This window comes from Mauremys reevesii, linkage group 2 (genome assembly GCF_016161935.1).
Source record: "Mauremys reevesii isolate NIE-2019 linkage group 2, ASM1616193v1, whole genome shotgun sequence".
Taxonomy (NCBI): domain Eukaryota; kingdom Metazoa; phylum Chordata; order Testudines; family Geoemydidae; genus Mauremys; species Mauremys reevesii.
This window is the reverse complement of record NC_052624.1, coordinates 116,866,051-116,880,943: the sequence shown is the minus strand read 5'-3', so window position 1 is coordinate 116,880,943 and position 14,893 is coordinate 116,866,051. Positions and strand designations below refer to the sequence as shown.

Here is a 14,893-nt window from a genome sequence, read left to right as displayed (position 1 = left end):
AAGGAGGAAAAACTCAAAATAAATCAGCTTACCCATTAGAACCACCTAGGGAAACACTCCTCAATAAAATAGATGTATGGACACCTTTGCAGGGAATCCTATGCTTTTACAGCTACCATTATCAAAGCAAGGAACCACTGTAAATATTATATTTATATACAGCACCTATGGGCAAAAAAAAAAGGGCCCACCATTCTTTGCAGTGCATGGAGAGCCAAGAGTTCATGGGGCCAAGAACAGGATTGTATGAAGTTGTGTTTGAGGGGGTTCACTTGAAGTAGAGCTTGGGACCACATCCAGATATCACTGTACTCCTGATAGCACCACAACTGTACTCAGCTTTTTATAGTAACCAATGCACATAGCAAGAACTGAATGGAAAACAGAGTTCTCCTCCTGAAGAACTAACAATCTGAAGTCACACACCATTACAACAAATGCACATAACAGGCCATGGAGTGGAATTGTGGCCTGAAGTTATAAACCTCTTGGTACAGGTGTACTTTTAAAGAGGGTCAAATCCCTCCATTTCTGCATCAAGTCCAAGTCACCAGGCTCATAGCAGGGGATTTTACAGTTATGGATGAGGGCAGAAATTCTCTCCCAAGTTGTGGCGTGGCAGTGAAGGTGCTGTAGTAGCCCCTTCTGCCATTTCACTCCCACCCCAAGAGAGGCAACAGCCAGTAAATGTGTGCAGGAGCTGATCCACTGTCTCCTCTCCTCAGTGGTGCAAGCAGAGATCATTTCTTGCTGGTACACTGCACTCATGGGAGGGGGCATGTGACCTCCCCATGTGACCCCTCTTGCCCCGCCCCCAGCCCCACGCTCTCCCCATCCCCTCCCTATGATCCACATCCATCCCACGTTACCTGTGGGGGCAGGGCCAGCTCCAGGCACCAGCTCAGCAAGCAGCTGCTTGGGGTGGCCAAGGGGAAGGGGCGGCACGTCGGGCTCTTCGACGGCACTTCAGCAGCGGGTCCCTCAGTCCCTCTCGGAGGGAAGGACCTGCCGCCGAACTGCCGCTGAAGAAGAAAGCGGCGCAGTGGAGCCGCCGCCGATCGCGATCGCGGCTTTTTTATTTTTGTCTTTTTTTCGCTGCTTGGGGTGGCAAAAACCCTGGAGCTGGCCCAGCGGAGGGGGGGAGGGGAGGGGACGGGACTCTGTCCTCCTCCCGCTGCACCAGAGACTTCTGCTGTACAGACCCTGGGCAGGAGGACTCAGGAGATGCAGCTGCATGGAAAGGCTGGGGGCAGTACAGCCATGCCGGGGGAGCTGCTGGCGTTCTGCTTCTTTCCCCACTGGGAACCGCAGCAGGGAAAGGAGCAGAATGCCAGCAGTTCCTCCAGCAGCTGTACTGCCCCCAGCCTCGCACCCCCAGCCCTGACCTCCAGCAGGGCTATTGTACAGACGGAGGAGACGCAGCTCCGTGGAAGGGCAGGGGCAGGGCTGGGGGTGAGCTCCTCCTCTATCTTTCCGGTACACCCTACCAGCTATAAATATCTTTCTGGTACGTCAAGTACCACCGTACTTGCACCACTGCCTCTCCTCTCACAGCCCACTCCTGCCCCATCTCCAAACCTTGATGCACTTGGATAGAGGGAACCTTAGCGGGTGGTCCCTGTGGAGCGGCCTCTGTGCAGACTCACTAAACCCTGCCTGCTCTTGTGCAGCAGAATATCCCCCATTCTCCTGCAGGAAGGATCTCCATGGACATCTGGATTTAACCCAGACAGTAGTTTGGAGCAGAAGATGGCTAACTCCTGGTAACGACTGACTGGGAGGTCAGTCCAAGTATAGAGGGGGGCATGGAGGATTGGGAGTGGATAAAGAAACAAAGATCATTGTGCAGTAGAGGGAGTGACCTGGGATGAGATGGGAAGAGAGAAGACTAGAGCTGTGAGCTAGAATGGAGCTGTGGAGTGCTTTAAAGACAAGGACAAGAAACTCAAACTGAACAAAAAAAAAAGAGAGAGAGAAGGAGCCAGGACAAAGATTTAAGATACGGGGAAAGAGTTGAGAGGGAAATGACATTGGTGGCATCCTTTTGGACAGACTGTAGAGGGAAGGGATGAGGTACAGAGAGGCCAGAAGTTCAGACTGTCATGGTACCCAAGGAGGGAGAAATAGAGAATGTGGCTATTCGACCTGAAAGACTATTTACAGCAATTTTTTTAATATAGTACTATTTTATATTCTTTGTATGGAATGCTCTATTAAAAACATTCTCTAACATGCAACCACTATAAGAAGAAAACAGACAGGGCCCTGTATATGCCATGATTCTCCATATTCATATTCTGTATTTTTCCCTCCTCGGGTACCATATGAATGCCATATTATTCAGCCCTTGCCACAGAATTGTCCTACAGAATCTAAGCTTTCATTTACAAATTTTGTTAGCTGTTATTGTTATGAAAAAATCTTTACAAACATAAACCAACTCTCAATCAATATAGGGCTGTCTTCCTGCAGTGTGAAATAATATTGGAGAGTTGTGTGCAGTACTATTCATCTCAATGGGTGGCTAACAATGAAATCTAAAATGTACAATTCAAAACCTGACTCAGGAGAGCATTTGTATTCAGGAAGTGTGCCTAAGCATGTGCTCATTTTTAAGCATGTGCTCAAGTGCTTTGCTTAAAAGGGGAGGGGGTTTTAAAAGCATGCTTAAATGTCAACTCAGTTAATTACTTCACTGCTGATATGTTTAGCAGGAACATCCAGCTAATATGTTTATCCCACAATGACAAGCTTCTCCTGAAAACCTCAAATGTCCAAAACTCCAAATACCCCAACCTAGCTGCCAAAAATTCCAGCTTTAGCCCTGAAGATACCTAACGCAGTTACTCACTGTCCATACAGAAACATGCAGTCTATTGAAAGCATTAAACATTGAGCAGTGGAAATGGAAATTGAATTTAATATCAAAATAAAATGCACAGGGGGTTTTATACTGGGTATATTTTTTCTTTTCCTATTTAATTTAAACTCTTCTTTTTTAATTTAAATAAAGCTGCTACAGAATTTTTCATCTGTTGCACCAAAGTGCTGAGGAATCCAGGACCCTTCTGCAGAATTTAGGTCTAACTTGCCCCAGATTACATGGGGTGTAGAAATCATCTGTTTCATACATATATGCTAGCCAAATCTATGATGAGATATGTAACACTGGCTTTGGCAGGCCACATTTCACTTTATTAATTAAGAACCTATTTTAATTTCACCACTGGATCTTTTAAAAAGAACATAACAGAAATAAAACTCAGAGTCTTATAACTGGTTAGGACAAAAAAGGGTTAAACATGTCAGGAAACCTACTCCCTGCTCCTCCCCACCCCAGCCAGCAGACCTTTATCAACAAAGCACATGTCCTACAAGAGGCATTAGTGGCTCTGTGATGTTGAACTACAGTATGTTCAGGGTCCTCAGATTTTTCATGCCAATGTTTACTGCACAGATGAAATAAATCAAGGGCTGATTTTACAGATTCTGCAGAAGCTGTTTTCCCACAAAATTCCAAGAAACTGAATTCCAAAAAACTGGGTATTTACCCAGTTTTTTGTGCATATGCATTTACATACACACACACTATGTTAATATAGACATAGATCCCATTCTTTGGGTGAGAGCATCCCTCTGGTGTTAAAAACTGTAGCAGGGGACTCTGTGGTAAGAAATCTTTATGAGGATTTCATCACAGCATCCCATGGAAAGGAGGGATTGACCCCTCTGCATAAAAGGCCACAGGTCCATTCCCAAACCTGGCAGATCTACATGGAAGCCCAATGCTTCTACAACAACTCTGGGCCCCAGCAGGCTGCTCCTTGTCACTCTGGCTGCAGTGGTTCCTAGGACTCCAGAGGGAGACTGTAGAAGAGTTATTACAATTTGGGGCTGTATTACCTTTTCCATGTTTCTCCACAAACCTGGACACACTGGATGATATGCAAACCCACCTGGCCCACCCAGTTTTCTCCCCCCAAGTGTACACTGTCAGGCCTCCTTAGGGTCCATGCGTGTGCCGGGGTTGCAGTGGAAGAAAACCATGCCAAAGAGAGGCTGAGCCTCCTTCTGGGTAAAGAGGGGAGATCTTTCCACAGAGGGTCCTCACCATGTGTGGAACTAGGGAAGGGTGATGATCCAGTACATTCATTGTATCTCGTTTAGCTCGTCCATGTGAATGGCTAACTCTTTTCTAATGTGATGGCTTTTTTAAAGATATGATGGAGCTGATTCCCCACAGTGCTACGCTGGTTTTAAATCAGTGAAATTCCATTAATTGTAATGGTGGTATACTGGTGTAAACTGGATGAGCATAGTGATGAATCCACCTCATACCTTCATTTGGCTGAATTCTTTTTTCTTACTTGGCTTTTGTGAGCACATGAACAGGGTCATTTTATCGATTCTTTGCAAGTAAATACAATAGCACAGACCTTTACAGAGTAATTGGATTATGTTTAAGAACTACATACAGCAGCATAGATTATATCATGCACTATCAAGTTTTTGGAAGATAAATAATGCTGTCTCTCTCCCGGGGCCTCTACTTTATTAATAATTAATTAACATAAAAAAGCAATGGTGTTAAGTAGTCCTAATTAAAGGTTCTGTCCATGCACCATTATGCATGGGAGTATGAGGAGGGGAGTTCAGAGTGAATAATGTAATTAATAGGAATGCACTGTGACAATGGAGAACCAGCAGAGTCATGTATCCATGTGAGGTCTCATGCCTTGTCCACAATCCAATTGGGAATGTCGCTGGTTTTATTGACAAGCTTGCATTCAAGAGCACAGTGAGGTTTTGTTTCCTGATCCCTGTTACCTTGATCTTTGGCAGGCTAGTTACAAGTATGTTTGTTAGGAAGTTAAGTGCTTTCTCTTAGAACGTCATCTAGTAAGTCTCTTAGAAATGACCTCCTCCATACCCCTCGGGAACAGGAATCTTGAAAAAATGTTGTTACCAAGATATTATGATATTTAATACACAGTTCCCAAAAGTAGGTAAACTACTGCATGCACATGTACACAGAAACAATAAATATGCTGCTGGTTTTGTTCTCTCCCATCTCTGTTTCTCCCTTGTTTCATTTTCTCTTTTGCTAATTCCTTCATTTTCATTAGCTCTCTCCTGTTTTGCAATTTCTCCCTTCGCTTTTCTCCCTTTTCTGTTATCTCTGTCACTTTTTTTTCCCACAGTCTCATTCTCCCTTGCCCTCTGCTTTATTCTCAGCTTTCCCCAACTCCGCTTAGAGGCCCTCCCATATCTCTTCTCCTAGCCCTCTTTCTCTCTTTCCCACCTTGGGTTGTGAATACATCAGCTATCACAACCCAACCAATACTTGTCAATTCTTGGAGACTGTAATAACAGCAGAGTAGAAAGAATATGAAAATAATTATCTTATATTTTAATTCTATATCTCTCCATAAAAATTTACCTATACAATTTATGTGATATTACAGTGATTAGGGAAAAACAGCAAAGTTCCAGGGTCAAATCCTACTCTTTGCTATATTGGTGTAATTTTGCAGGATCTCCACCAAAGTCAGTGGAGTTACTCCAGATTTACACCAGTGTAAATGAAGCCAGAATTCCGACTCCCCCATGTTTGGTACAGTCAGAGATATACCACAGATTCCATATGAAATGCAATCCTGTATGGACATTAACAGTATTAAGCTTTTTCTAAATTGGCACTGAATAACATTTGTGAATGTTATTAAAATTAATCCACTGAATTAAGAGAATTTATGGATATTACACAAGCCATACATATCTAATTCTTACATTTAAAATTGCCTGGAATATTTTCAGATACCATACTGCCATAATGAAGCAAAGATTTTAATAGATTCTTCCCTTTGAGGGACAAAGATATTCAGAGCACTAAAGAGCCAATCCTACCCCTTTAAAAGCCGTTCAAAGTGCAGGATTGGATCCCTTTCTGAAGTACAGTATTTTTCCTCTATGTAGACTGTAGCAGGGTGCTTACCCTGCTCCTGCCCTGAAGGGCTTAAAACAGCCCTGGGGAAAGGTTGAGTCTGGAAGCTAATAAGCTGGGCTGATTGGGAAGCGGCTGCAGCTGGGCCAAGCCCCATCAGGCCACAGCTGGCCTGTATAAAGAGGCTAGGAGCCAGGAGCTCAGAGGGCTGTCTCTGTTTGTAGAGGGAGATGGGCCTGGCTGCAGGGAGCTAGACATGGGGTACCTGAGTCAAGCAGGGCTGGGGAAAGGCAGAGGAGCTGGGGAGCTCCAGCCTGGAAAGCCCCAGGCTGCGGCCTAGCACAAAGCCAACAGGTACTGGGGAGTGCAGAGGGCAGCCCAGGGGTAGGCCAAGGCAGCAGGTCCAAACCCAACCTTGCCAGTGATGAGTAGGCTGATACTTCAGTCTGCCCCAGGGTGTGGGGCTAGATGATGACTGGTAGTAGCCATACACTGAGGTGAGGTGGGGATAGAGGGTGGGGGTTTTTCAGGAAGGGGAGACCCTGAGAGAAAGGGGTTACTGCCGGGGGCAGCACCCCAGGTAAAAAGGGTCCTGGGGTCCTGGGAGGGACATGGGGGCCAGAGGACAGGCGGATCACCAGCCTGCAGAGGGCGCTCCGGAGCTGAATTGAGCTAATTCCCAGAAGTCACCAGCAGGAGGCGCCATAGGGGTGAGTCCACACCTCTACAAGACATAGAGAATTTGATGAGTTTTCAAAGATCCAGACCAGTCGTCAGAGTCACATTGGGGATGGATTTGGTCCTACATGTTTTCTGTTTTAAGTGACATACTTTTATTGCAAGTTATCAAGTTCCATTCTAAAAACTATTTTTGCAACAATGATTACTTTGGGGAAATAACAGGAAAAAAACAACAACATGCAATTCTTTAACATAAGTATATGTTGTTGGATATAATATTGACATTTTATGCATACTGTGAGCTGTGTATGAAATTATCTTACAATTACTTTGTCTTTATAATGGTGAAATTCAATTCTGGTCAGATTTTTTTTTTCCCCTTTGGAAGGAAATAATAATTTGTTTTGTACTGCCACCTGCTGGAAAAGTTGAGAGTGCCTAAGAATTGGGTGGCCTGATTTTCAGAGAAGCTGAGCATTCCACAACTCCCAATGAAATCTGGCCCTTGCAAAATAATTTTACTTGTGCAAAAAAGGACAGTGTGAGGGGCAGTTCCGGATTTACCATGGCGCCAATGGCGCCATAACGCCGAGCCCAAGCTCAGAAGGGGGCCCGTAACACTCGCTTCCTCCTCTCTGCAGAAATGGAGCCCCTCAGAGCAGCCCGGATCCAGCTTGGGAGTTGAGACCCCATGGGGACTGGGGAGCTGTAGTTCCTTGGCCAGCTCCCTGCCTAGAAAGCCTGCCCTGGAGCAGGGAAAGAACTACATTTCCCAGCATTCCCTTGGTCGCTATCAACAGGAAAGGGATGGGGAAAGAGTGGGAAAGCTGAGAGACCCCATGGGCTGTAGCTTGCTGTGAATGGAGAGCTGGCTGTTAGAAGGGGATGGCACTGTGAATGGGTAACGAGTGTGCCCAAGGAGTAGAAGGCTTTGGCCCAGATATCACACTCAGAAGACTTCCCCAGACTGGATTAGGGATGCTGGTGTGACCTCGCCTGGCAGCCCCCAAAGAAGGAACTGGGTGGACTAAATGGACAGTGCCCCTCTCTATTTGAAGCCCAGCAAGGGAGGTATGTGGATCCCACTAGAAGTTAAAATGATAAGTAAGGGAGGGGAGGCTCTACTAGAGGACTTGGGCAGCTTCAGATACAGTACAGGAGGATTTCCACTTCTGAGCCATGAAAATAGAAATTGACTTTTCCTTTCCAGATTTATCTAATATTCAGGAAGGGAATCTAGCACCTGCCTTCCAGATTTGAACACCCTCAAAATTCAGGAGTGCTCAAGCTCAATTGGGGCAACTGTTACTTCATTTCTCTCAAATTAAATATGCTGAGCCACTGTAATTTGCTGTAGAAAAAGTAGGATAAAATTGAGCAACAAATGCTGGGATCTTCCCAGTGCTAACTACGACTGGAATTGCTATTTTCAACAGCCATTACCATTTTTATTTATTTATTTATTTATTAGTTTTGTTTGTTTAAAAGGAAAACAGTAATATTGCACGGGCAAATTCCCCATAGAAATGAAGAATGGAACAAAAGAATAATAAAGGCACCTTAGTTTTTCCTCATTTATGTAGGACAGTCTTATAATATGGAACCATATATCTTCCAATCACACAAGCTGAAAATTGTTCCACTTTACTGCAGTTCTGTAACCATGAGGGAACCAGTCCTGTCTGTGTTCAATGCACATCCAAAATTCTTACTGAATTCAGAAGTGCCTTGCGCCGGGGCCCACAAAAGGTTAATCCGGCCCTGGTGAGGGGGTATCTACCCCACACAAGGCCTGACTAGGAAAAAGGGTCCAATTAACCCCATGCCAGGCCTGGAAGAGAGTCAGGACTGATCAGGCCTAATAGCTGATGAAGCCCAGCCAGGGGAGGAGCCAGGATAGGCATGAAAAGAGAGACCAACCATGGGGCAAGCAACTGAAAGAGAACTGGTCTAGAGCTAATCCCTGAGATGAGCCATAAGGAGGCACTTCAGCAGTAAGTAGTAAACACTGTGACAATTTGGTCAGTGGTGAGCTCCAGCCGGTTCGCACGAACCGGTTGTTAAATTTAGAAGCCTTTTTAGAACCGGTTGTTCCAGGACAACCGGTTCTAAAAAGCTTTTAAATTTAACAAAGGGCAGCTGTCCACCCGGCCCCTGGCCACAGCTCACCTCCCCCTCTTCCCTGAATGCTCCACCCTCCTTCTCCTCCCCTTCCCCTGCTTCCCGCGAATCAAATGTTCGCGGGAAGCCTGAAAAAAGCAGCAGGCAGGTAAGCCGGGCGCGACGGGGGAGCGGGACGGCGCGCGCATGGCCCAGTCCGGCTTCCCCTGGCCCCAGCCGAGCGCCCCAGCCTAGTCCCAGCCAATCACCCCCGGCTCGGGCTGGTCCCGCCTGCGCGGCTCCGACCAGCCCAGCTCGGAACCCGCAGCTCCGGCCTCGGTGCCAGCCGAGTGGCTCCTGCCTGGCCCGGCCCGGAGAGTCGGGCCCCGCGGCTGCGGCTCCGGCCCCGGTGCCGGCCCGGGGAGTCGGACCCCGCGGCGGCCCCGGTGCTGGCCGGGAGTCGGGCCCCGCGACTGCGGCTGCGGCTCCGACCCGGTGCCGGCCGGGAGTCGGGCCCCGCGGCTGCAGCTGCGGCTCCAGCGCTGGCCCGGGGAGTCGGGCCCCACGGCTGCGGCTCCGGCCTGGGGAGTCGGGCCCCGCGGCGCCAGTCGAGGTCCCGCCAGAGCGGACCCGGTCCCGGCCCCAGGCAGTGTGGTAAGGGGGCAGGGAGGGGGTGTTCGGTGGGTTGTGGAGGGGTGGATAGGGGTCGGGGCGGTCAGAGGGCAGGAAACAGGGCGATTGAATGGGGGCAAGGGTCCCGGGGGGAAGTCAGGAAGGAGCAGGGGTTGGATGTGGTGGTGGGGGCACTCAGGGACAGAGAGAAGGGGTGGTTGGACGGGGCAGGGGTCCCGGGGGGGCATCAAGAATGAGAGGAGGGGTTGGATGGGGCTCAAAGGGCAGTTAGGGGACAGGGAAGGGGGAGATGGGTCATGGGTCCTGGGGGGGGTCAAAAAACATGGGGGGCATGACCTCCGGGGGGGGCATGACCCCCTCGTGAGGTGAGGAGGAGGGAACCGGTTGTTAATATTTTGGCAGCTCATCACTGAATTTGGTGGAAAATACATGTATGACAGTTGCCCCTGGTACAAGGGGAGCATGAGAGGCCATAGTAGCAAATTTAGGAAAAAAGAGACAATGGAGCCACAGGGCATGGAGGCCTTTTTTGGAGAAGGCCGGTATACCCTTCTGAGCTGGACCCCAGCATTTTCACTCCCATCTAACTGAGGAAGAAAGGCAACCAATGGGGATCCAGGCACTGCTTACACAGGTCCTGCAGAACCAACAGAAACAGCGGGGGTATTTAATGAAACTGGTGCACCAGCAACAATATTTATTTAAGATCCTCCGGGAAGTGAGCAGAGGCTGAAGAGGCTGGGAGTGGAAAAGAAGTTCCAGGGCCAGGAGGCCAGTGACCAGGCTGAGAGAGTGTTATGCCTGGGGGCAGAAGTGACGCCTGAAAAGGGAATGCCCCTACATATAAGGACCAGAAAGCTAGTCATGAAATGAGGGATGTAGTAAAGCCTCAAAGTCCCACCTGCTGAGGGAATAGGAAAAGAAAGGACAGTTACCTTTTCCGTAACTGGCATTCTTCGAGATGTGTTGCTCAGGTGTATTCCACAGTAGGGGTGCGTGCTCACCACATGCACTGGTGCCAGAAGTTTTTCCCTTAGCAGTACCCGTAGGGGGAGAGCACCGCTGTGACCCCTGGAGTGGCGCCTCTATATCGCGCTATAAGGGGAGCTGCGCACTCCCCCCACCCTCGGTTCCTTCTTGCCAGACAACTCGGACAGAGGGGAAGGAGGGCGGGATGTGGAATACACCTGAGCAACACATCTCGAAGAACGCCAGTTACAGAACAGGTAACTGTCCTTTCTTCTTCGACTGATTGCTTATATATATTCCACAGTAGGTGACTCCAAGCTATATCTGATGGTGGTGGGTAGGAGTTTAAAGGTTATCGGGACGGTGTACTGCCCTACCAAACCCAGCATCATCTCTTGCTTGGGAGACGATCGCATAGTGCGAGGAAAAGGTGTGGACAGAAGATGACGTGGCACCCCTACATATGTCCTGGATAGGGATTTGGGCTACATAAGTGGACGACGAGGCTTGCGCTTTCGTAGAATGAGCCTTTACGATAGGCAGCAGGGGAACCCCTGCCAAGTCGTAACGTGCATATGCATGAGGTGATCCAGCGGGAAAGGCGCTGGGTGGAAACTGGCTGTCCCCTCATACGCTCGGCCGACGCAACGAACAGTTGTGGGGATTTCCTGATCAGCCTGGTTCAGTCCAGGTAAAAGGCCAGCGCCCTACGTAGTCTAGCGTGTGTAGGCAGCGTTCCTCGTTGGAGGAATGGGGCTTAGGACAGAGTACTGGTAGGAAAATGTCCTGATCCATATGGAAGGTGGATACCACCTTCGGGAGAAACGCAAGGTGTGGGTGAAGCTGGACTTTATCCCGTGGAAGACAGAGGTCAAGGCCCTAAGCTCCAAGACCCGACGGGCTGAGATGATAGCCACCAAGAATGCCACTTTCCATGATAGGTGGGACCAGGAACACGTGGCCAAGGGTTCAAAGGGAGGACCCGTGAGGCGGGACAGCACTAGGTTCAGATCCCATTGCGGGACCGGGGCCCTGGCGTACGGGAATGCACAATCTAGGCCTTTTTAAAAAGTGGGAGGTCATCTGATGGGGAAAAAAAACGAGTGACCCTGCACTGGAGGGTGAAAGGCTGAAATGGCTGCTAAACGTACTCTGACGGAGGCAGGAGCTAATCCTTGGGTCCTAAGGAACAGGAGGTAATCGACAATGAGTTGGAGGGATGCGGATGTAGGGGAGGCGCCCCGCTCCCCCGCCCACCTGGAGAACTTAAACCATTTGGCAAGGTACGTCTGCCATGTGGACCTTTTTCTGCTCTCCAGCAGAATTCGTCTGACATCCTCCAAACACCTTCCCTCCTCCTCCTCTAACCATGGAGCAACCTCGCTGCCAGGTGAAGCGCAGCCAGGTTGGGGTGGAGAAGGCATCCCCTCTCCTGGGAGAGGAGATCCGGGTGAGGCAGCAGCCTCCGTGGGGGGGGGCCGCTAGAAGTTGTGGAAGGGTCCCGTACCAATGTTGGCGAGCCCAATCCGGGGCTATGAGGATAACCCTCGACCTGTCTGCCTTTACTTTCTGCAGGACCTTGCCTATCAGAGGAAACGGTGGAAAGGCATAGAATAGTTGGCCTGACCACCAGAGGAGGAATGCGTCCGAGATCGCCCTCCCCCCCCCCCCCCCCGTCAGCCCCTGCCCTGGAGCAGAACTGGGAGTAGCGTCGGTTCTGGGCGGTAGCAAAGACGTCAACCCGGGGAGCTCTCCAGTCTCGGAAGAGCTGTTGGGTGACCTCCCAGTGGAGTGACCACTTGTATTGGTGGGCAAACACTCTGCTGAGGTGATCAGCTCACACATTGTGTGCACCGGGTACGTGGAAGGCCCGTAGGGAGATATCATGGGCTATGCAAAACTCCCATAGATCCAGGGCTTCCCAGCACAGGGCCGAGGGCGCATGCCTCCCTGCTTGTTGATGTAATATATCGTGGCCGTGTTGTCCGAGAGGACTCTGACCGCCTTCCCACAAAGGTGCAAACTGAACGCTATGCATGCCAGGCATACTGCCCTAAGCTCCCTGACGTTTATGTGCAGAGACAATTCCAAGGTCGACCCTCTGTCTTGGGTTTGAATGTTCCCTATATGGGCTCCCCAGCCCATGTCCGAGGCATCCGACACCAGGTCTAGTGAGGGAGGGATTTCTCGGAAGGGAATCCCGTTCAGCATGTTGCTCGGGAGGGACCACCATTGCAGAGCGGCCACCATGTTGGGTGGTATCGTGACCACCTTGTCCAGGCTGTCCCTGGACTGGGAATACTGGGAGGCCAACCAGAGTTGGAGGGGCCTCATTCTGAGTCTGGCATGTCACACCACGGACGTGCATGCTGCCATGTGACCTAGGATTTGAAGGCACACCCTTGCTGTCATCACGGGGAAGGTCATGACTGAGGCTACGAGACTTTTGAGTGTCTCGAACCTGTCCCAGGGAAGAGAGGCTGTGGCTTCTAAGGAATCTAGCAGAGCCCCTATGAAGTGTATGCGCTGAATTGGTACCAACACGGACTTGGCCTCATTCACTACTAGGCCCAGACCCTCGCATGTGGACAGCAGGAATTGCATCTGGGCCTGTACCTGGGACCGAGAGTTGCCCTTGAGGAGCCAATTGTCCATGTAAGGAAAAATTTGCAGCCCATTCCTCCGGATGTGGGCTGCCACCACTGCCATGCATTTAGTAAAAACCCTGGGGGCCATGGAAAGGCCAAAAGGGAGGACCGCAAACTGGTAATGGTCCCCCCCACCAGGAAGTGGAGGAAATGCCTGTGACCCTCGAAAATATGGATGTGGAAAATGCATCCTAGAGGTCCACGGACATGAACCAATCCCCCTGGTCTAGGGAGGGAATGATGGAGGTCAGGGATACCATGCGGAACTTGTAGTGGACCATAAACCTGTTGAAATTCCGCAGGTCCAGGATGGGCCAGAGCCCGCCTTTCGCCTTTGGGATCAAGAAATACCGGGAGTAAAACCCCTTGCCCTGGAATTCTACCGGTACCTTCTCCACTGCGCCCAGGTTGAGGAGGCACTCCACCTCTTGGCTTAGAAGGGGGGCATGTTCCGGGTACCTGAGGACCTCCTGGGACATGGGGTGATGGAGGCGGGGTGAGGCAAACTGCAACATGTAGCCCCTGGAAATAGTGCTGAGGACCCACTGGTCTGACATTATACGGGACCACACCACTCGGAATGCAGATAAACGGTTGCAGAACACAAACTTTATTAACTGGGGGCTTCCGCGGCAACAGGCCCGGTGGCCCCCCGCAAAGAACCGCCTCTTCCCCTGCTTCTTGCCCTTCAAGGAACCTGGTCACAGGGCCAAGCGGGACTGATGCTGGGACCTGCATCTCTGCTCCCTCAGTCTCTTAGGTGGGGGTTCATATCTGCCCCTAGAGGGAGGTGCTGGGGTCTGCGGCCTGGGTTTGTCCTTTGCTGGCGGGACATATAGGCCCAGCGTTTTGCCGGGTGGTGTGGGAGTCTTTCATCCCATGCAGGCGGACATCGGTTTGGTCCGCAAACAATGCTTTCCCATCGAAGGGAAGGTCCTGCATCAGGACTGGGACTCTGCAGACAGACCGGACAGGAGAAGCCACGACGCCCTACACATGGATATGGCCGAGGCCATCGAACGGGCTGCCGTGTCAGCCGCGTCCGAGGCAGCCTGGAGGGCTGCTTTCGCCACTGCTGCTTCTTCCTCAAACAGAGCCTTGAACTCCTTTTTATCCCGCTCCAGGAGAGGAGGCTCAAACTTTGGCAGAAACCCCCATAAGTTAAAATCATAGCGGCTCAAGCAGGCTTGGTGGTTGGCCACCCTGCGTTGGAAGCTCGCGGAAGAATAAACCTTCTTGCCAAAAGAATCCAGTCTCCTGGCATCTTTCTCGTTGAGGGTGGGTGTCGGCTGACCATGGCGTTCCCGGTGGTTCACTGACTCCACCACCAAGGAGTTGGGTGCCATGTGGGAGTACAGGTACTTGTGTCCCTTAGCTGGGACAAAGTACTTCCTCTCCGCTTTTTTGGAGATGGACGCCAAGGAAGCTGAGGTTTGCCATAAAGCAGTTGATATGCTGGCTACCTCTTGGTGGAGAGGTAGGGCCACATGGCCCGGTGCCGAGGAGGACAGCACATTGAAAAGGGTGTCCGACCACTCCTCCATCTCTTCAGCCTGGAGCTGGAGGCCCGCTTGAGGAGCTCTTGATGAGTCTTAGTCCTCCTGTAGAATGGGCGGAGGGGTGTTCTCCGGCACCGGCAAGGGGGCCAGTCTGGCTCCCAGGGTGTTGGGAGGTGCCGGTGATTCAACCCCCAAGATCGAATTTGGGCCCGGTGCTGCCAGCTCAGTATGGTATCCGTCGACTTTTGACTCTGTCGAGGGGGGGGGCACCGAATGGGCCTGGGATGCTCCGGCTACCGAGAGGGGTCCCGCCTGGGTGGGCAACTGCGGCCACAGTGCCCATTGACATCATTGCCCCTGCCACGGTGCCCCCTGCCACTGACCAGCTTGGGTGCCAAGCAGTGCAGATTGCTCTCGAG

The 14,893-nt window shown here is 50.6% G+C and overlaps 1 protein-coding gene across 1 annotated transcript in view; it reads right to left on the bottom strand.

Moving 5' to 3' along the window:
- Nucleotides 1–14,893, bottom strand: part of LOC120397507 (dynein heavy chain 5, axonemal-like) — a 289,224-nt gene that overhangs the window by 156,617 nt on the left and 117,714 nt on the right. The gene's annotated exons all lie outside the window — the stretch shown is intronic.